General features: G+C 43.4%; 1 long non-coding RNA gene across 1 annotated transcript; it reads left to right on the top strand.

Annotated features, from left to right (window-relative positions):
* The first annotated feature begins 771 nt into the window (after positions 1 to 771).
* On the top strand, positions 772 to 20,557 carry LOC309614379. The gene is made up of 2 exons (XR_014236138.1): positions 772 to 1,445; positions 3,434 to 20,557. It is a non-coding gene; the product is annotated as an uncharacterized lncRNA (long non-coding RNA).
* Positions 20,558 to 22,167: the final 1,610 nt, after the last annotated feature.

The following is a 22,167-nucleotide window of genomic DNA, read 5'->3' as shown; positions in this document are numbered from 1 at the left end:
GGATATGGAGCAGAATCCTGAGAAAGATATTGCCTTGGTCGTGCCCAAATTAGCCCTAGACTAAGGCTGTTCGGGACCTGCCTAGCAATCTTAAAAGCAGGCCTCAAAAGGTTCAAATTATTTCCACTAACTTAACTACATCCTAAAACAAAACCTCCAAATATTTGAAAGAATACAAAACAAAACAAAACAAAAAACCTTCAGCACTCAACAGGGTAACATTCACAATGTCTGACATCCAATAAAAAATCACCAGGCATACAAAGAAGCAGGAAAGTATGAGTTATAATGAGGAGAAAAATCAGTCAATAGGAACAGATCCAGAACTGTCAGAGATGATTTGTAGACAAGGACATTAGAACAGCTATTAGAAATGCATACTACATGCTCCAGAAGGGAGAGGAAAGCATGAGCATGTTAAGGAGAGACACGGGAGGTTATTATAAAAGACCCAAATCAAACTTTAAGATCTGAGAATCTTGAGGAAACCCAAGCAAATCTTGGCTCCAACACTTGCTGTTTTTACCATGGGCACGTTAACACATCTGTCTCAGCCCAGGTTTCCGCATCTGCTGCGTAATAGCTAACGTACCTCGAGCGTTTGTTCTGTGCTAAGCACTGTTCCAAGAGCTTTCCACAACAAAACTGCAGAGGCTGGGGCTCCGGCTGGCGGCGCCCGTGCGCCCGCCCCGCCCCATCTGCCCTGCGGCCGCCCCTCGGCCGCCCCGGAGACGTGCCCCGCGTTTCTACGCACCCGCCGGGCGCAAGCGTGGGAGGGCCGTCACCTCCCGCGCCCGCCGCGCGTCCTCAGGAGGCAGCAGCGGGGCGGGACCGAGCCGGCAGGCGCAGCCATGTTCTGGGCCCCCGAGGTGTCTGAGCGCCTCGACGATGCGGCGGGAAGCCGCGCCCCCTGGGCGGCCGTCACAGTCTGGGCAGGCGACGCGGGGACTCCGCGGCCTCACTTGCAGGCCCGTCACGGCTGCTCTGCGCTGACCGCGGGGCGGGTCCCCGCGGGGCCACTTCCCAAAGTTCCAGCCCGATGGGGGTTTGCCTCAGCGCCCGCGTGCAGAGAGCCAAGACCAGCTCCGAGAGCTCAGGGGAGGGCTTCGCAGCCGTTCAAGTGTGCAGCCCGAGAGGCTGGGACAGTTAAAAGCCTCGCGTCCCCAGTTGGAAGCTGAAGAACGGGCATTACCTTCAGCCGCAGGGTCTCGTTTGCCACTTGAACTTTTCACTTGCTCAGCACCTAACCCAGACCCCCAACAGGTCACTTTTGATGGACGATTGAGTTTAATAATGCTTGTCAAGCCAGACATAGCCAACGCTGAACCTAAATCGTCGCGCACCCAGATCCACTAGAGGGCAGGTCTACACCTGCTGAGTTCCAGCGCATCCTGCAAAGAACTCAGGAGACAGGAAAAGAAACGTCCTTCCTTATATGCTTAGAGGTATTTTTCTCCATCAACACTTATACCTGTTGAAGATTTTGCCCCTAACCCCAGGTCTTGCAACATATCCCCATGTTCAACCTCAAAATAAACAAACTGTTCTGTTTGGCCCAGGTTAAGTGGAACTAGTCTAGGATCAAAAATCCTGGGCAAGTTTCTAGATTGAAGAAACATTGCGATTTTATTCGGCAAGGTCACTTTTAAATTTCAGAAGTGAAACCATAAAAATCAAGATGAAACATTTCAAGTCTCGGAGTTACTATATATATGACCAACTTTGGCTTGCATGCTTAATGATTTTTGTCTACTTGGTGGTATACTAGGTGCTGTTATTATTGTCTCCATTTTACAGATGAGGAAATGAAGGATGAGGCACAGAAGGCTTGAGTAACTTGCTGAAGGTTCCATAGCTCAGAAGCCTGGTGGATCCAGGATTCAAACCAGAGTCCAAGCTCTTATCCTCTACACTCTTCTGCCGTTCTCAACTCTTTAAGATTCGAAGAATAATCATGTTTGCCTCGAAGGCTTAAAATGTTTTAAAATTATTTTTATTTCAGCTTTATTGAAGTATAATTGCAAGTAAAATTGTAAGATATTTAATTGTACGTCATGGTGATTTGGTACACGTATACATTGGGAAGGGATTCCCTCATCTAGCTCATTCACTCATCCATCACTTCACATAATTATCTTTTTTTTTTTTTTTCAGTGAGAACATTTAAGTTCTAAGTTTTCTAGGTTCTACTCTCTTAGCAAATTTCAATTATAAAATACAGTGTTATCAACAATGGTCACCATGGTTTTTTTTTTTTTCAAATTGAAGTATAGTTGATTTACAGTGTTGTGTTAATTTCTGCTGTACAGCAAAGTGATTCAGTTATACGTGTATATAAATTCTTTTTTATATTCTTCTCTGTTATGGTTTATCATAGGATATTGAATATAGTTCCCTGTGCTGTACAGTAGGACCTTGTTGTGTATCCATCCTGTATACAGTAGTTTGTATCTACTAACCCCAAACTCCCACTCCATCCCTTCCCCGCTCCCTCTCCCCCTTGGCAACCACAGGTCTGTCCTCTATGTCTGTGTATGGTCACCATGTTTTACATTAGATCCTCAGACCTCATTCATTGCATAGCCGAAAGTTCATAGGCTTTTTGTGATGGGTGAACCAGACCATCCATGGGAGTGTGTTAGCACGTTCCCGTGGGTTGTCAGAGTGTTTGTTCAAAGTGAAAAATGAACAAAAACTTAAAGAGGGTTCAGAATCCCTGGTGAGGGGAGAGATAAGGCCTGTAAGGTCTCAAATGAACACTAACACCCACTGTTTACCAACTGTGGGACGGAAGGTTCAGGAGGCCACAGCCTGCTCTGGGCTGTTGTGTAGAACCGTTGCTTCCCTGGGGTCCCTTAGAGACCATCCCGCATCCCCATGTGCCTTTCCCTGGAAAGGAGCAAGTGATGAAGAGTTGCAGCTTCCTCTTCCTTTCTGCTTTGCATGGAGCACGCCAGCTCTGCTCAGAGAAGGCCCTTTAGTGTCCTTTGCTCTTTTTTGAGTCTCCAAAACAGCACACTTTTTTTGTTTAACGATATGGCCAAATCTCAAAAAGAAGCACATATAGGCATATTGAGCAAGTGATCCAGGGTAATCTGGCTTCTGAAGTGTCCTTTGTGGGGGGGGAGGGATAAATTGGGAGTTTGGTATTGACATATGAACACTACTATATTTAAAATAGATAACCAACAAGAACCTATTGTATAGCACAGGAAACTCTACTAAATATTCTGTAATAACCTAAATGGGAAAATAATTTGAAAAAGAATAGATATATGTATTGATACATGTATAACTGAATCACTGCGCTGTATACCTGAAACTAACACAACATTGTAAATCAACTGTACTCCAATATAAAATAAAATTTTTTTTAAAAAGTGTTCTTTGATGCATTTTGAAACACAATTTGATTTAATTTGTTCTGGATTAGGTCGACGGAACCTCAGTTTGAGCTCTGGTCAACTCTGCTATTTCCTGTCCAGACCTATCCTCGGGACCAAATAATAGAGAAGAACACATCTCCAGTTCACTGTAGACATCACTGAACAGGTTGGAGCTATTTTCTTTTATGAAACTATTTGTTTGCATAGATACTTCTGTAAATTTTTTCAAAATTAGGTTAGTATGAATGATACATTTATTCCTTAAAATTTCCATTTATTATTTCTTATTACAAAAACAATGCATGATCCCCAGAGAATATGTAGAAAATGTAGGTAAATAAAAAGAAGGAAACAAAACTTACCAGTAAAGCTGCCAGCACACTTTAAATTTTGATGTATAGTTTCCCGGCATTTAAAAAATGTCTAGGGACTTCGCTGGTGGCGCAGTGGTTAAGAATCCGCCTGCCAATGCAGGGGACATGGGTTTGAGCCGTGGTCCGGGAAGATCCCACATGCCGCAGAGCAACTAAGCCCGTGCACCACAACTACTGAGTCTGCGTGATGCAACGACTGAAGCCCGCGTGCCTAGAGCCCGTGCTCTGCAACGAGAAGACACTGCAATGAGAAGCCTGCGCACCGCAAAGAAGAGTAGCCCCTGCTCGCCGCAACTAGAGAAAGCCCGCGTGCTGCAACAAAGACCCAGTGCAGCCAAAAATAAATAAAAATAAATAAATTAATTAAAAAAAAAGTCTATCTGATGAAAATGGGGTCACACTTCTACAAACTGATGTATCATGGAGGTCTTGCTCAGCCATTGCTTGTTCTTCTGTAACATAAATTTTTGTGTGGCTCCATAATAAATATACAGTAGGTTACATTTAATGCAAATTTGAATTACACAGTTAGAAGTAGTAGGATACAAAATATTAATTAAAATTTGCTTTATGGGCAAAATTTGAAAGAATGTAAATCCTGCTTTGCATTTATTTTTGGTAGGGAATTTAATCTTGCATAATGTGAGTTTTGCATTCTGCAAGATCTCCAGCAAAACAATCCCTTGCATAAAATGTGACCGCCCTCTACTACTGTTTATTTAGCCAGCCCCCTATTGATGGTCACGTATTATTTCAGTGAGCTTTCTTGAAGATAAATCTTTGCACACGCCCATGATGAGCTCTTCGGGAAAAATTCTTAGACGTGGAGTTGGTGGGTCAAAGCTTTTGATGCACATTTTCAAAATCCCATCCTTAAAGGTGGTATCGACATTTTTTCAACAAATATCTACGTAGTGCTTACTGTGTGCCAGGCACTATTCTGCGAACATCCTCATGATGATGACATGCAGTAGGTACTGTTATTATCATCCCCATTTTACAGATGATGAAGCTGAGTCAGCAGCGGTTGCCCAGGTCACTGAGCTAGTAAGTGCCAGGGCTGCTTTGGAGTCCTAGCTCCTAACCACTGTGCCATGCATGCTGCTTCTCCAGCATTTTGAGCAGTACAACATGAGGTGGTCATTTTCCTGTACCCTTGCCCACAGTGGGTAATATCTATCTGCTCAAAGGGACTGTGAATATTCAGAGATACTATTTATGCTGGGAAGTCAATCCACCTGTTAGGGAACCGTTGACCGAAATCACCTGCCTTGGCCAGGCACGATGATAACCACTTGCCTGAGTTGTCTCACAACAGGAGGTCTCGACAAGGAACACGGTGCTGCCACCGAAAACTAAGTGGGAGAATTCGGGAGGGGCCAAAGGAGGGAGGAGACGCCAGCCCATATGTCTTCCCACCTCCCAGAATCCTTTGCGCTGGAATCCATCTTGGCTGAGAGATGCTTGCACCACCAGGAAGGACCCTGAGTCAGACTATGGGCCAAGCAAGATGATTGGCTAGAGACAACCTGGAAACTAACCCCATTACCATAAAATCTGAGACTACAAGCCACGTGGCAGAGCAGTTCTCCTGGGTTCCCTTACCCTGCTGCTCTCCGCCTGGGTGCACCTTCCCAATAAAGTCTTTTGCTTTGTCAGCATGTGTGTCTCCTCGGACAATTCATTACCGAGTGTTAGACAAGAGCCCACTCTTGGGCCCTGGAAGGGGTCCCCTTTCCTGCAATGTGCCCAAAGGTATTTCTGAACACTGGTACTATGAGAGAGAGAAAGGAAGCTCTAGTCCTTGGCTATCAGTGAATTGCTAGCCTGTTTGATTTCTTTTTTAAGAAACCCCATCAAAGTATTTTCAGAAGCTTCCCCCAGGCAGAAGAGACATCTCATCTTTGGTCTTCACTTAACAGATGTTTCTGGGGTCTACCTGTTCTCCCCAAGTCTCTGCTCACAGCACCAGGATTTTAAGAAGCTCTCCTAAGCTCTGTGGCCCTCTTCCCCTGCTCTCTGCAACAGATGCTGGTTCCATGCTTTAAGGACTCTGCAGCCTGCTCTAGTCCCTGATCCAATGCTCACCGCAGTGAGCATTCAGGCTGAAAGACTAACAAAGAGGCATGAAATTCTGTACCTTTTCACTGGAGGTACAAGAGCTGACTTCATTTACCCTACCTGAGCTCACCTGTGGGATGACTAGACCCTTGTTTTAGGGTACACACACTAAGCTGCTGTAACAAAAATATCCAACAGTACATGGCTTGAAGCAGTTTATTCTCTCTTATGTAACAGTTCTGAGGTGAGCACTTTCCATTGCTGGGGTGGTTCTAACCTGCATGGTCTGTCAGGGACCCAGGTTCCTTCCATCATGTCACTTTGCCTTGTAGGCTAAGTCATAAACTTCATCTGCATGGTCAAGGGGAAAGGAAAAGAACACAGAGGAGCCACGCCCACTGCTTAAGTACTAGGTGCACGACGGCACTTCCACTTGAATTCCATTGGCAGGAGCTGAATCACGTGGTCACACCTAACTGCAAGGGAGGCTGGGAAGTGTAGCTTGGCCACATATCCGAAAAGGAGAGAACGGATTTGTGGGCAAGCTAGTGGCTTCCAGTAGACTCTCCAAGCAGGAGACAAACCCAGCTGGGCATCTGTCTGCACATAGTGAGATTTTCATGATATTTCTCTTTCTTGACCCTTTCCCTGTATCATAGCAGAGGGGCAATTTGAGAATAAGATATTTAGTGGGAATGACCTGGCGGTCCAGTGGTTAGGACTCCACACTTTCACTGCTGAGGGCCTGCATTCAGTCCCTGGTAGGGGAACTGAGATCCCTCAAGCCACGCAGTGAGGCAAAAAAAAACAAAAACAAAAACAAAAAAGAATAAGCTATATAAGCATGTGAAATTATTTAGTCTGAGTACACCAACTTCATGGGCTCTGGAAGCTTACTCCTAAAAGCATGAGTTCAGGGACTTCCCTGGTGGCGCAGCGGTTAAGAATCTGCCTGCCAATGCAGGGGACACAGGTTCGAGCCCTGATCCGGGAAGATCCCCCATGCCGCGGAGCAACTAAGCCTGTGCGCCACAACTACTGAGCCTGTGCTCTAGAGCCCGCGAGCCACAACTCCTGAGCCCACGTGCCACAACTACTGAAGCCCATGCTCCTAGAGCCTGAGCTCCTCAACAAGAGAAGCCACTGCAATGAGAAGCCTGCGCACCACAATGAAGAGTAGCCCCCGCTCGCCGCAACTAGAGAAAACCCGCTCGCAGCAACGAAGACCCAAGGCAGCCAAAATTTAATTAATTAATTAATTTAAAAAAATAAAGCATGAGTTCATCTTGCTGTTTGCTCTGACTCAAAAATTAGCTCATAGTTTAAAGTCAGAGCAGGGTATACAAACTTTGGAGACAAAAAATTCTGCATGAGAAGCCTGGCTCCACCTCTGACCTACTCCTGTGTGACTGTAGCCATGTTCCGTAAACTCTCTTGAGTTTTCATTTGCTGTGAGGATTATAGACGCATGCAAAGAGAACCAGGTGCAAATCCTGGCTTCTGTGACACTAGGGAATTCTCTTAATTTATCTGAGCCCTGGGTTTCCTGGAGAAAAGGGGTAATACCCTACTTCTCACTGGGCTGGGTAAATGAAATATGTCCTGTGCGGGGAGGTCAGTATAGGCTCACAGTACTGAGAAGTTCCAGAAGTATTCTAGTGATACATTCAGGCTCAATCAGTGCAAGTATCCTGACTCTGTCTTCCTCTCTATGTCAGCTTCATCGTTAGTCTGCCTCTGCATGTTGACGAGATGGCTGTGACATACTCAGAGGAAGAGCTTCTCTCCCAGACACACACCTTCAAGTCTCATGGGCTCTGGTGGATTATGTGCCTGTCTGAACTGTGATTTGGGGGATGAAATTAGCTGATTGGTTTAAATCCATGGGGTCCTGGAGCTAGGGATAGGGTCACTCCCCAAACAAGTTGATGGAAGCCATATAGTTCCTCTGAAGAGAAACTGGGCTGTAATTACTAGAAAGGCAGCCAAAACAACAGATGTCCACTACAGAGAATGTGTTTGAAGGATGAGTTAATTGGGCCTCATTATGGTCCAATTTTTATTTGTTTCTTGAATTATGAGCTGATTTCTTCTGCTGATAGATGAACTATTCATGGTCTCTGGCAGTTTTCCTTCCTGACCCTCTTAGTTGCCTTCTAGAGTTTCCTTTTATTGCTTTGCCCACACCCATGAATGCTTTTCCCCCCATGGCATCTTCAACTTCTTTCTGACCCCACTGGTTCATCAGACACCCCCAAACCAATGGATTGAAGAGGAACCCAGTCGGAATCCATATATATATATATATATATTTTTTAATTAATTAATTAATTTATTTTTGGCTGCATTGGGTCTTCGTTGCTCTGCCCGGGCTTTCTCTAGTTGCGGCGAGTGGGGGCTACTCTTCGTTGCGGAGCACGGGCTTCTCATTGCGGTGGCTTCTCTTGTTGTGGAGCATGGGCTCTAGGCGCACGGGCTTCAGTATTTGTGGCACATGGGCTCAGTAGTTGTGGCACACGGGCTCGAGAGCGCAGGCTCAGTAGTTGTGGTGCACGGGCTTCGTTGCTCTGCAGCAACTTAGTTGCATGCTCTGCGGCATGTGGGATCTTTCTGGACCAGGGATCGAACGCGTGTCCCCTGCATTGGCAGGCAGATTCTTAACCACTGCGCCACCAGGGAAGCCCAGAATCCATATATTTTTGAACTTGTCTTTGAAGGGACAATGAACTTTTTGTCTCCAAAGGCTGTGATATACATATGTATCATAGGTTTTTGGAGACAAAGATTTTACATATATATATAATTATATATATGTATATATACACATATATATGTTAATATGGATAAGTAACTTTTAAGGTCTCAGTTTCTCATTTGTAAAATTTTGCAATAGAAACAGGTTCTCTCTAAGTTCTTTTTAGTATGAGGGCCCTTGGGAGATGCAGTACTATAATATAACAACAAGAATAATAGCCAAAATTAATTATGGAGTACTCCTGCATGCTGCCCTAAACTCTAATGTGTATGGTATTTTATCTCATTCCATCTTTACAACATCCATACGAGGTATGAACTATTATTACCTCCTTTTAGAGATGAGAAAATTGGGGATTAAGGTGGTTACATGCCTTGTTCAAGGGCACACAATAATTGTCCACTTGGAACTGGAATCCAGGTTGGTCAGATTCCAGAGTCTGTGCTCTTAACCCTGCTATACTGTCACCACAGCTTCCACTGGGGAGGAAAGGACTCAGATTTGAGAGTCAGAAAACTTGGACTTAAATTCTGAATTCAGCACTGTGTGACTTTGGGAAAGTTACTTAACCTCTCTGAGCTTTAGTAAGATGTAAGATGGAAATGATAATTACTACCTTATGGGTAAGGGGTTAGAATTAAGATTGTTGAATTAATAGATGTAAAATTTGGGGAGCATAGTAGGTGCTCAATAAGGGACATCTATCATAATAGCCCACTAAACTAAGCGAATTAATAGAATACATTGCTACCAGGCAGACAAGAACTATGTGAATGAATCCCTGGCTTCTGAGTCACTGCTCTAAATGCTCATCATAAATAAGTACGTTTGTGAAAGTGATTGTCCTTAACAAAACTTTGCCTGTTTCAAACTGAAAAACATGCATTTGACATAAACAATTGGTAAGTGATGGAGCAGGGATAATATTTTTAAAATACCCATAGCAACAAATGCTGTTTTGCAAGCAGAAGTGTTTTTCCTCTTTCAGTGATCTGAGTCATTTTTCCTCTTAAGGGGAACAGTTTTCGCTATTAAGGCTCACTCATGAGATTCATGTACCCAGGAAAGAGGAGGGATGAAAACCCCTGCTGGCACAAGGGAAGTCATAGGATAGGGGAGAAGGAGGATGTGATGCATGAGGAGTTCTGAACAGGTAGGGAGAAGCGGAGCAAATGCCTTCTTTCCAGTCTGGAGGGGTGGACCTAAAAGTAGCGGAAAAGAGGAAGGACATGGGGTTAGATAAGTGTGTTCCATCTCCCTCCCTCTGGATCAAGACTCCTGCGTGGAGGATGTGGATTAGAAACAGCTAGAGGCACTTGGAGGAAATACTAGAGCAGTGGTGCCTGGGCCACAATCCCCACTTGGCACTCTGGGGTGAAAAGTCATAGGGAGCCCTGCACTACAGTGGGGAGGCTGTATTTATACCGTTGGGGGTTTGGTGTACCTATGCCACGAGGGCCTGTGCTGGTGTCTTGAGACTCTTGTCAATTCCCTGGCGCCTGGGAATACCCAGCCATCCCTTCCACCATCACCAATAAGGACAAAGAAAGCAAGTGAATTTTTTTTTTTTTTCCTTTGGCCATGCCGCAGATAATGTGGGATCTTAGTTCCCTGACCTGGGATCGAACCCATGCCCCCTGCAGTGGAAGCACGGAGTGTTAACCACTGGACCGCCAGAGGATTTCCCCCCCCCCCCCCCCGCCGCCTTTTTTTTCTGGTAGTGAATTTGAACCTTAAATTGGATTAACGATTTATCCAAAGGAAATTGAGCCAACTTGAGAGAGCCTGTTCTGAACTAGAAGTGACCAAGTTACCTTAATTGGAAGTTAAGATTTTTCCACCTCTGCCATATCTCAAGAGCAAAATATGTATAGACAAATGAGAAAGCTTATGTTTTGCACACGGGGTTGTAGTGTACAGCACACACTGCTGGTTGCCCTGAGTTTAGGTGTCCTTCTTTCTGGACAGTCATTTGTTCCAGGAAAGTAGTTCTCTCCCCCACAACTCAGAAGCAAATACTGATTAGTCCAAACTGGTCACTGTGCCCCATTCCTTGTCAGTGATTTGTTTCAGCATGGGCTTGTGCAACACCTCTGTCCATGAAATATTGGGACATCTCCTGGAGGGCATCTGGGAAGATTTTCCTCATTGAAAAGGAGAGACACACAGGGGAGAAAGTCTCTGTTCTAATGTAGGTAATAACTGGAACTGTGGCAGGCAACTTGGGACCTGGAGAGGTGGCTAGCTGAGGACTAACAGACACACTGTGATGGTAGGGTAGGAAGCTAGAAGGAAACTGGGTTCTTTTTTTAATTTTTGGTCATGCCATGTGGGCATGGATTGAACCCATGCCCCCTGCAGTGGAAGCACAGAGTCTTAACCACTGGACAGCCAGGGAAGTCCTGGAAACTGGGTTCTTGATGATGCTGTTGGATTCCTGAAATGACCACCCTACCTCCACATTTCTTGGTATGTGAGAGGAATTCCCTAGGTTAAAGCTATTTGAGGGCTTCCCTGGCGGTGCAGTAGTTAAGAATCCGCCTGCCAATGCAGGGGACACAAGTTCGAGCCCTGGTCCGCGAAGATCCCACATGCCGCAGAGCAACTAAGCCCGTGCACCACAACTACTGAGCCTGCACTCTAGAGCCCATGAGCCACAACTACTGAGCCCACGCACCACAACTACTGAAACCCACATGCCTATACCTGTGCTGTGCAACAAGAGAAGCCACCACAATGAGAAACTCTTGCACCGCCACGAAGAGTAGCCTCGCTCGCCTCAACTAGAGAAAGCCTGCATGCAGCAATGAAGACCCAACGCAACCAAAAAAAAAAAAAAAAAGCTATTTGAGATGAATATCTATTACTTGCAGCCAAAAGCATCCTAAATGAGGCAGAATGTGGATAAATTTTCGACCTTGCAACTCTTGCTTCTTAAATGTATCCATGTGATTGTAAATAAAAAGGAAAATGGTGTTAAGTCATTACCATTGAAAACCGCCTGGATTACTTCCTTCAGGCAAGCTTTCTTCCCAGACTGTTGAACCCTCTGGGTTTGACAGCAGGATCTACTTCACATGGTAACACCTCCTCTTACTTGCCTTCAAAACCTTTCCTAAGGGAAGAGATGAAGCCATACTTGTTAATTCTTCTTGAACATAAAAAAAGGGATCCTTTTTGCCCTTTTAAAATGTATTATTAAAATATAAAAAAATGTGTTCTTCTAGAGTTGCCTGGAAAGTGAACTGGGAGCAGTTAAACATCAAGCTCATTGCCAATTTTCGGCTTTAACTGGAATCACCTTTGCCTTTTCCTGTGGAAGAAAGAAAGTCTTAGAACATAAAAGTATTTCAAGAAGAACTGGGTTTTAACTGCTGAGCTGACCAGAGACAGAAGGCTCACACCGATGGGAGCTGTATAATTTGGCTCTCTTTTTAACATTCAGAGTTCTCTCTGACTCTCCAAAATTTTATCTACTTTGGTTGAGCTTGTTTTTTCCCCAATCAAATGACATTTCTTGGAATTCATCATCACACATGCCTACTTACTTTGTGCAAATTATTTCAGGATAATTTACTAGCTGGGGAGAAAGAGAGAGGGCAGGAAGGATGGAAGGAAAGATAGAGGACAGGAGGGAGAGAGAAAGAGGGGGGGAACTAATCCTCTCAAGGACTCTTTTCCATTACAAAATGTTCCTAATTTCATATTCAATGGACCTGCAATCCTCAAACCATGTCTTCCTTTTTGGAAATGCTGTTATGTTTAAAGTAACTTCAAGAAGTGAGTGGAAGACAGAAGATGTAAAATTGTCACTAGTTCAACACTGTTGCAGTTTGAACAAGCTCAGATATTATTTGATTTATACTGAGGGCTTTGAAAAGGGCTTATTGGAAAAAACATTTCCATTACAAAGCAAATTTTAAAAACAACAGTGTTATATAAGTACAAACAAATGCATACAATTCAAATATTATTATGTCCTGACCTTTATTGTCATGTGGGTCTCTCATACAAAGTAGTAGATAAGAATCAAATTTAAATTAATAATATTGTAATAGTTGTTATTCAGTGTATCATAAACCCCAAATATTTAGTGGCTTAATGCTCTAGACATTATGTATCACTCATTCAATTCCTGCATTCCTAGTCAGTGATAGATCTCCTTGTAATCATTCAGGGACCCAGTTGTATTAGTTATCTATTGCTGTGTAACAAATTACCCAATGAAAACATTTGTTATGTCACATAGTTTCACAGGGTCAGGAATTTGAGACTGCCTTAGATGAATGGTTACGGATAGAGTCTCTCATGAATACAATATCTTGTATTCAAGATACTGGCCAGGGTTGCAGTCATCTGAAACCTTGACTGGGACTATGGGATCTGCTTCCAAGATGGTACTCTCACGTGACTGTCAAGTTGATGCTGGTTGTTCTTAAGAAGCCTTAGTTCCTTATCACATGGACCTCTCCACAGGGCTGCTTGAGTGTCCTTACAGCATGGCATTGGCTTCCCCCAGAGGAGTGATCCAAGATAAAGCAAGACAGAAACTACAATGTCTTTTATGATTTAATCTCAGAAGTCATCATTTCCATTGAATCCTATGGATTACATAACTCAGTCCTATTCAATTGAAGAGGTGAATATATGGGTATGAATACCTGGAGGTGAGGATCACTGGGAACCATATTGGAGGTTGGCTACTACACTAAGATCCTTCTCTCTTGTGGCTACCATCCCCTTGGGTTTTAGCACTTTTTGCTTCAAGGAAGAGGAAGAAGAAAGAGGACAAATGAGCCCCTCCCAAAAGTGGGAAGCTTTTATGGACGAGGAAAAGAAAAGGTGCACATTGCTTCCACTCACACTCCATGGCTAGAACTTGATTATATGGTGCCTCTAACTATAACGGTGATTGGGAGATGTCCTACTTTGTTGGGAACAGCAACAACCTTAAACTATGGAATGGGGAGCGTGAACGTTTGGTGGAGATATAATGGTCTCTGCCATAGGAAGGCTAAGAAGAAAATATAGGCAGAATGGTTAACATAATGGCATAGAGCAAATGCTCAATGAATGCTAATCATTATATAGAGTTCTTCTGACAATCTAGTGCCTACCCAAAACCTGGCATGTATGTGGGTAAAATAAATGTTTATTGTTTGAATGGATGAGTTAAGGTAATGGATGTACAATGGGTGTACAAAATAGTACACATGGTAGGGATTCTAATGATATTTCTGAGTTAGTAAGTTGTACTGGCTATCCTATTGAGGTACAGATCTTCCTCTGGAGATGGATATTACTGTCCCCATTTCAGCTGGTCAAATAGAGATAGCAAATACTTAAGGCTTTGTGGACCACAGGGACATTGCTGCAACTACTCAACTCTGCCATTGTAGTGTGTGAGCAGCCATGGACAATTCCAATAAAACTTTATTTACAAAACAGGTGGTGGCCCAGATTTGGCCCAGCAGTCATAGTCTTCTGAACCTTGCTCTACAGCATTGAGAAAGGACATGACCACAAGCAACGTCATGGATAAATCTTTAAAAAGTATTGAATGAAAGAAGACAGACACACAGGAGTTCCTTGGTGGCCTCGTGGTTAGGATACGGCGCTTTCACTGTAGAGGACTGGGTTAGATCCCTGGTCGGGGAGCCAGCCTGCATGCCACACAGCCGAAATACAAAAAAAAAAAATAGAAGACAGACACAAAGGCATCTTCCATTTATATACAGTTCAAAAGCAGTAAAAATGAAACTATATTGTTTAAGGGTACATACTGAGGTGGTGAAACTATAAAGCAAAATGAGGAATTTATTATTTAAAAAGCCAGGATGGTTGTTACCTCTGGGGAGTAGGGAGGGGTTGGAATCATCGGGAGGGGCGCAGGAAGGATTTCTGGGAGTGCTGGCAATAATCACATTTCCTGACATGATGGTGGTTTCATAGGTGTTCACTTTATCCAATTCGTTGAGTTGTATATTTGTGTTATATGTACAAAGAGTGCATTCTATTTCTTGATACGTGTTGAAGAAAAATGAAGATTAAGAATCATGCACCAGGGCTTCCCTGGTGACGCAGTGGTTAAAAATCTACCAGCCAATGCCGGGGACACGGGTTCGAGCCCTGGTCCAGGAAGATCCCACATGCTGCGGAGCAACTAAGCCCATGCGCCACAATTACTGAGCCTGCGTTCTGGAGCCCGCGAGCCACAACTACTGAAGCTCGCGTGCCTAGAGCCTGTGCTCCGAAACAAAGAGAAGCCACCGCAATGAGAAGCCCGCGCACCGCATTGAAGAGTAGTCCCCGCTCGCTGCAACTAGAGAAAGCCCACGTGCAGCAATGAAGACCCAACGCAGCCAAAAATAAAATAAATAAATTATAATTAAAAAAAAAAAGAATCATGCGCCATGCTATTATTCTCCATAAACTAACTGAAATCCCTTTTCTTTGGTTAGCAAATATTAACCTTTGTTTCTACATCATTTTTATTAGTCAACTCATTTGTATTCAGCCCTGGCTGTGCATCAGAATCTCCAGGGGAGGGTTTCTTCCTCCCAAACACAGTTGCCTGGAGCCCATGCTCTTTAAGATTTTTGATTCAGCAGATCCAAGTGGGACTTAGGCCTTGGTAGTTTGCAGACACTCCCCAAGCGACAATGATAGGCAGCTGGGGTAGAGAGCCTCTGGTTTAAGCTCTGCTATCTCATTGCAAGTTCTGCATAGTATTCCCCTTAGTCACACACTTCACCCCCAATATTCATCCAAGCTGACAAGCTGAGCATTTTATTTTTAATTGCATTTGCCTTGAAGTTAGTTTGCCTTTGAGTAAAAAAGACTGGTCCTATTTAAGGTGTTATCTCACGTGGCATTTATTCTAGCTTCCCATTCACCCCTTCCTAAACTCCGACACCTTGAAACAGCCTTTTTGATACATTCATTTCCTTATTTTAAGCCAAGTGCACATTCTTGGCTCCTTACAGCCAATCCCACCACTCCTCCTTTCTCCGCAGTGCTGCAGTGGGTTTGCCACCCACCCCAGCGTAGATAAGTGCCTGTTTATCCCTGCCTTTGTTTCTGGGCTCTAAGTCAGTTTCCTATCACGAGGAAGCATTCCTTCCATCCTCTGCTGACTCATCTTTATCAGCATTTACTGGAGAACCTTATCAATAGCCTTTTGAACAACTACATAAATTAAATTTGTCCCTCTTATCCTCCCTTTTTATTTACCCTTCCAAACATCTCTAGCAATTGCAAAATATTCCAGATTGACTTCCTCTTGGAGAAAGCACTGTACTTCTTCCCTGTAGATTTAAAATAAATGTTTGATCATTTGTTCATTGGAAGGTAATCTCCACTTCTGTTAAAGCCAGGGTAACCGTAAGTCCCTAGTTGCCTTGGACAGTTCTGCCTTATGCCTGGTAATTGTTAATGGTGCCCCCTTTTACTTTAAAAAAAAACAAAACAGTCTGTTTGCATGATGCATTTTATGATTACTTTATTAAAGTCCATGCAGTATACTTGAAAGATAACTAGAGGAAGAGTCAGGAGAACTGGGTCCTCACCCCAAGAGGCACAGACTAGCTGTGTGGCTTTGATCTATAAACCCTCACTCTCAAAGTGTGGTCCCCAGGCCAGCAGCATCAGCATCACCTGGGAGCTTGAGAGAAATGCAGAATTTCAGGCCCCAGCCCAGACCTGTGGAACCAGCATTTGCATTTGAATAACACTCCCAGGTGATTTGGACGCACGTGACAGCTTTTGAAGCGCTGTCCTAAACCTCACAGGGCTTCAGTTTATTAGAAAAATAAAAATTGTCCAGCCTCTGCACAGTTAAAAAATTATATCAATGCGTTCAACTAATTGCATTTAAATAACAAACCCACAGGAACAACAGAGAAGTACATTAAAAACATGTACTTACCTGCTGGATGACTTGCTTTTTTTAAAAAAAGTGAGTGAATGGACTCCAGTATCAAATTAAAGTGCTACAAGCATCATTTAGTTGTCATCGGATAAGAAACGTACCTGGTTAAGGTGGCTCTCATTGGAGGAGAGTAATCTACATAACAGGGGGCAGACGTGGGCAGCTAATACTCACAGGAGCTGGGCGTGATGTTTACTGTTCAAGTGGATACTGTCTGGGTAGGGCACCAACAGCATCAAATGCATATTTTACTAAATTTGATGCATTCTTCTCTGGTCTTTCTAATTAGTATTACAAGTATTTACTAATTATTCTTTGATAATGGTAATGTTAAAAATTCTGTATGAATGCTTTTCAGACATTTTCATGGATGTATCTCTAATGTCATAAGAGTGGGAATGGATACTGTGAAGCAGGCAAACTGCTCTCTCAAAGTCTGGCATTTCCTTGAAGTTATGTGTTATATCTCTAAAATTTAAATAAATGTCATCAACTACTAAAAAGATGAAAGAAAGAAAGAAGAAAGAAAGGAAGAGAAAGAGTGAAAGAGAGAAAAAAAGGAAGGAAGGAAGGTACCAGTCTTAAAAATCCAAATGCTGGCATGGTCTAGAAAATACTTAACTGGTTTGTTTGTTTATTTATTTATTTATAATAAACATTAAAAAAATATTTATTTGGCTGCACCAGGTCTTCATTGCAGTGTGCAGGATCTTTAGTTGTGGCATGCGGGATCTAGTTCCCCGACCAGGGATCAAACCCGGGCCCCCTGCATTGGGAGCGCAGAGTCTTAACCACTGGACCACCAGGGAAGTCACTTAACTGGTGTATTTATGATTACTATAGACTTGTTCACCAAATATTTTGACTTGCATGAATGTTTTATTTCCCTGTTTTGCATTAAAGATTCTTACACAAATGAAAATAGAAACAACAAAAAAATACTTGTCAATACCTGTTTTTGTCTCCTATTTTTCCATTCTTAATCATATACTTAAGATCACTTTTACCCACTCAAAGAAAGTATGATATTCAGGTTTCCAATAACAGCAGAAAAAGAAAACATATTTTTATTAACTTGAGGAAGAAGTTTTTTTTTTTAATTTTTTTTTTTTTTAATTTAGTTTTGGCTGTGTTGGGTCTTCGTTGCTGCATGCAGGCTTTCTCTAGTTGGGGCGGGTGGCACTCTTCATTGCAGTGTGCGGGCTTCTCATTGCAGTGGCTTCTCTTGTTGCAGAGCACGGGCTCCAGGTGCGCGGGCTTCAGTAGTTGTGGCACGTGGGCTCAGTAGTTGTGACGCGCGGGCTCAGTAGTTGTGGCGCATGGGCTTAGTTGCTCCGCGGCATGTGGGATCTTCCCAGACTAGGGCTCGAACCCGTGTCCCCTGCATTGGCAGGCGGATTCTTAACCACTGCACCACCAGGGAAGTCCTGGAAATGTTTCTTTTTGTACTGGAACTTAAGGAGCACGTGCAGCTTGCTCTCTGGGTGTTTGGGGCATGATAATTACTGTTATAGACAGAATAGTTGTGTCCCCCCTCCAGATTGATGTGTTGAAAGTCTAACCCCCAACGTGATGGTAGGAAGTGAGGCCTTTGGGAGATGATTAGGTCGTGGAGGTGGAACCTTCATGAAAGGGATTAGAGCTCTTTAAAAGAAACCCCAGAGAGCTCCCTTGCCCCTTCTGCCATGTGAAGACACAGGGAGAAGACAGCAGCTGTCTATGAACCAGGAAGGGAGTCTTCACCAGACATGGAATGTGCAGGTGCCTTGATCTTGGACTCCCCAACCTCCCGAACTGTGAGAAATAAACTTTAGCTGTTTATAAGCTGTGCAGTCCATGGTATTTTGTTACAGCAGCCCACGTGAACTAAGACAGTTACTCGTTCAGCACAGGTGGCAGGAGGTTGTAATCTTCCAGCGGTAGGCCTGTAGGCCTCACTTGCCTCCCACAAAACACCAGTGTCAACTTTCTGGAGGCCCAGATCTGGTGTAAGGTCCAGGGTAATTGCTGGCACCAGACACAGAAAAGAAATGTCCGTGGATCTTTGATAACATGTGACTTCATGGAGTGCCACTGCACCAAGCTTGTAGCAATAAGGTTTCATTGCCCTATTTAAGAACACAATTTATGATCCCCACAGCATGACAGTCTCAAGAGGATAATACGCAGAGATGTGAAGTTTTAATTTGGGGATGCTGAGTCTGGCCAATGTACCCATCCTGTGGGGCCCAGAAGCTTCCAGTGTTTCACTCCCTGTATCCCACTTCCCATGTGCAGACTGATGACATTTCATAGGGGCTGTACATAGGCTAGAACTTTCGCATCACTCTACAAACACTCTTTGTGCACCATGCTTGGAGGATGTAGACACTTGGGGAGTTCACAGTCCAGTGGCGGAGACAATCTCCAAGATCACAAGACAGTTTAATGAGAGAAAGAAAGAGACTGCACCCTGTTTGTGGGGATGTGATGTACCTTGCTTACCTGGGAAGGTCAAAGAACAAGTTTAGGCAGAGGTAAGGCTTGACTCCAATCTCAGAAGATAAGTAAGCATGAAATAGGCAGGTGACATCCTTAGGGGGAAAGTCACTGTAGGATAGTGGTTCTCATCAGGGGACTTAACTCCTCCATCCGCCCCCCTCCCCAAGCCCCCCAGACATTAGGCAATGTCTAGAGACATTTTTGGTTGTTGCAACTTGCCGGGGGAGTGGGTGCTGCTACGGGCATCTAGTAAGTAGAGGCCAGGGACGCCGCTAACATCCTGCAGTGCACCGGACAGCCCCATACACCTGTCTAGCCCCAAACGTCGGTTGTGCCAAGGCTGAGAAACCCTGCACTAGGGGGAAGGCAAAGCATCTTTAAAGGACTTGAAGTGTCAGGGAGCATAAGTAGGTCAGAAAATGGATGCAGACGTATCTAGAAGTGAGGAGAGAACTAAGGAGGGACTTCTGATGTGTGTTTCTCCCAACACCACCAAGCAGTTCTCCAATCCTCAGCGGACATTGACTGGGTTTCCTACAAATTTAATTAAATTCTTACACTGTCTTCCTGGAGATAGCATCAAATCCCACAAGTTAAGAGCTCATTCCCATAAGATTGCCTCCACTTCACACATCAATCACAAGTCCAGGTTGTCACTTGTGCTTCTGGTTGACTGGTTATAAATTGGAGGTTCCCAGACCCCTTCCTCAGGTTTGATTATTTGCTAGAGTGGCTCACAGGACTCAGGAAACATTTACTGTTGTTTACCAGTATATTTATTTATTTTTTATTGAGGTGTAGTTGATTTATAATGTTATTTAAGTTTCAGGTGTACAACATAATGATTCACATTTTTTAAAGTTTGTACTCCATTTACAGTTATCATAAAATATTGGCTATATTCCCTGTGCTGACAATATATCCTTGTAGCTTATTTTATGGTTTACCAGTTTATTATAAAGGATATTATAAATAATACAGATGAACAGCCAGGTGAAGAAGTACACAGAGCAAGGTCTGGAAGAGTCCTGATCTTCCAACATCCAAATGTGGATGCATTTGCCGACCAGGAAGCTCTTCAAACCTCATTGTCCAAGAGTTTTTATAGTGTTTAATTTGCAGCCCGCCTCCCACTCCCTTCCCAGAGGTCAGTGGGTGGGGCTGAAAGTCCCAGCCATCTGATCACTTGGTCTTTCAGGTAACCAACCCCACCCTCAGGCTACCTAGGGGCCACACCCTAAATCACCTGGTTAGTATAAACTAAGGTGTGCTTAAACAGGCTCCTTATGAATGACAAAAGCCATGCCTATCACTCAGGAAGTTCCACAAGTTTTAGGAGCTTTGTGCTAGGACTGGGGACAAAGACCAGCTATATTTCTATTTCTTTTTTTTTGGCTGCACTGTGTGCTGCCCAGCATGCAGGATCTTAGTTCCCTGACCAGGGATCAAATCCACGCCCCCTGCAGTGGAAGTGCAGAGTCTTAACCAACGGACCGCCAGGGAAGTCCAAATATATTTCTTACACAGGACCAAATTTAAGAAGGGCTTTGTCTATCAAAATAAAAATATTGAGGGCTTCCCTGGTGGCGCAGTGGTTGAGAATCTGCCTGCCAATGCAGGGGACACGGGTTCGAGCCCTGGTCTGGGAGGATCCCACATGCCGCGGAGCAACTAGGCCCGTGAGCCACAACTACTGAGCCTGCGCGTCTGGAGCCTGTGCTCCGCGACAAGAGAGGCCGCGACAGTGAGAGGCCCGCGCACCGCAATGAAGAGTGGCCCCCACTTGCCGCAACTAGAGAAAGCCCTCGCACAGAAACGAAGACCCAACACAGCCATAAATAACTAAGTAAATAAATAAAATTAAAAAAAAAAAGAAAAGATCCTCTCAATCGATGAGTAAAAAAAAAAAAAAAAAAAAAAAAATATTGAACATTGGGACTTCCCTGGAGATTCAGTGGTTAGGACTCCTAGCTTCTACTGCAGGGGGCCGGTGTTCAATCCCTGGTTGGGGAACCAAGATCCCGCAAGGCACGGGGCATAGCCAAAAAAATTAATTAATTAAAAAAAAAAAAGAATATTGAACATTAACATGGGGCATTAAGAAGCCCCAAATGGATTATTTTAAAAGTTAATATATTGAATAACCTCATGATTGGGGTCATATGCCATTTATATCTTTCCTAAATATGATATGATAGATATACATTATGTCACAGATATTATTTTTATAATAAAATATTATTCATCTTAATTTATTCAAGAAAAATTAATCATAAAATGAAATCACAAAAGAACTATGAGAAAATGTGTGTGATTATTTTATCAGATCCTAGGGAGGAGGAAAGGCTTTTTTGAGCATAACAGCAAGAAGAAAACCTGTAAAGGAGAATGCCCTTGGGTTTTACTACATAAAAATTCAAAACAGAGTTTAGAAAAATTACAAGGAAACAAGGATAACCTTGATAAACATAAAAATAATGGAAGAAATTGTGAAGGAAATGGTTGATTTCATTACATTATTCTTCAAGTATCTGTGAATCAAATATGTGTTAAACAAAATGAAAAGGCAAAAGGCACTGTAGGAAAAACACTTTAATATCAAAAATAGTCTTCCAATTCAATAAGAAAACCTCAATTATATCCAAATATGAAAAATCAGCAAAGGACATAGATTCGTGGTATGCACATAAATAGGTAACAAACAATGAAATAGTTTAACCCTGTGATGAAACAAAATTCATATTTTATGGCTAGATGAAAAATTTAAACATAAAACGTTTCTTTGCCCATTTGGGCCTCCTCTCTCCCCTTTAGTGTGTTGTGTGTGTCTGCATTAACCAGACCTCCTTAGGAGAAAACATTCCGTCTTAACCTCATCAAGGGTCACAACTCCTTAGGAGATAACCTTTCTTCTTAATCTTGTAAGGGGCCGTGATGACCCGTGACCCATGGCTTCCTTTGTCTGCGTGTAGATCTGGACTGTATACACTGTCAATAACATGTCATTTACTGTATGGCCCTCTGTCTCAAAAACTTACATAACTGTGCTTTGACCTCTAATGGGCAGAACAGTCCTCAGAGCTTTCTGAAAGACTGTCTCTTGGGTTATAATCCTCAGGTTGGCTTGAATAAAATTTTCCATTTCTTTCTTAGATCAACCACTTAATTTTTGTTGTCGAG

Source organism: Balaenoptera borealis (assembly GCF_965194805.1).
Source record: "Balaenoptera borealis genome assembly, chromosome: 16".
Lineage (NCBI taxonomy): Eukaryota > Metazoa > Chordata > Mammalia > Artiodactyla > Balaenopteridae > Balaenoptera > Balaenoptera borealis.
Note: the sequence above shows the minus strand (reverse complement) of the source record. Positions and strands in the feature narration are given on the sequence as shown.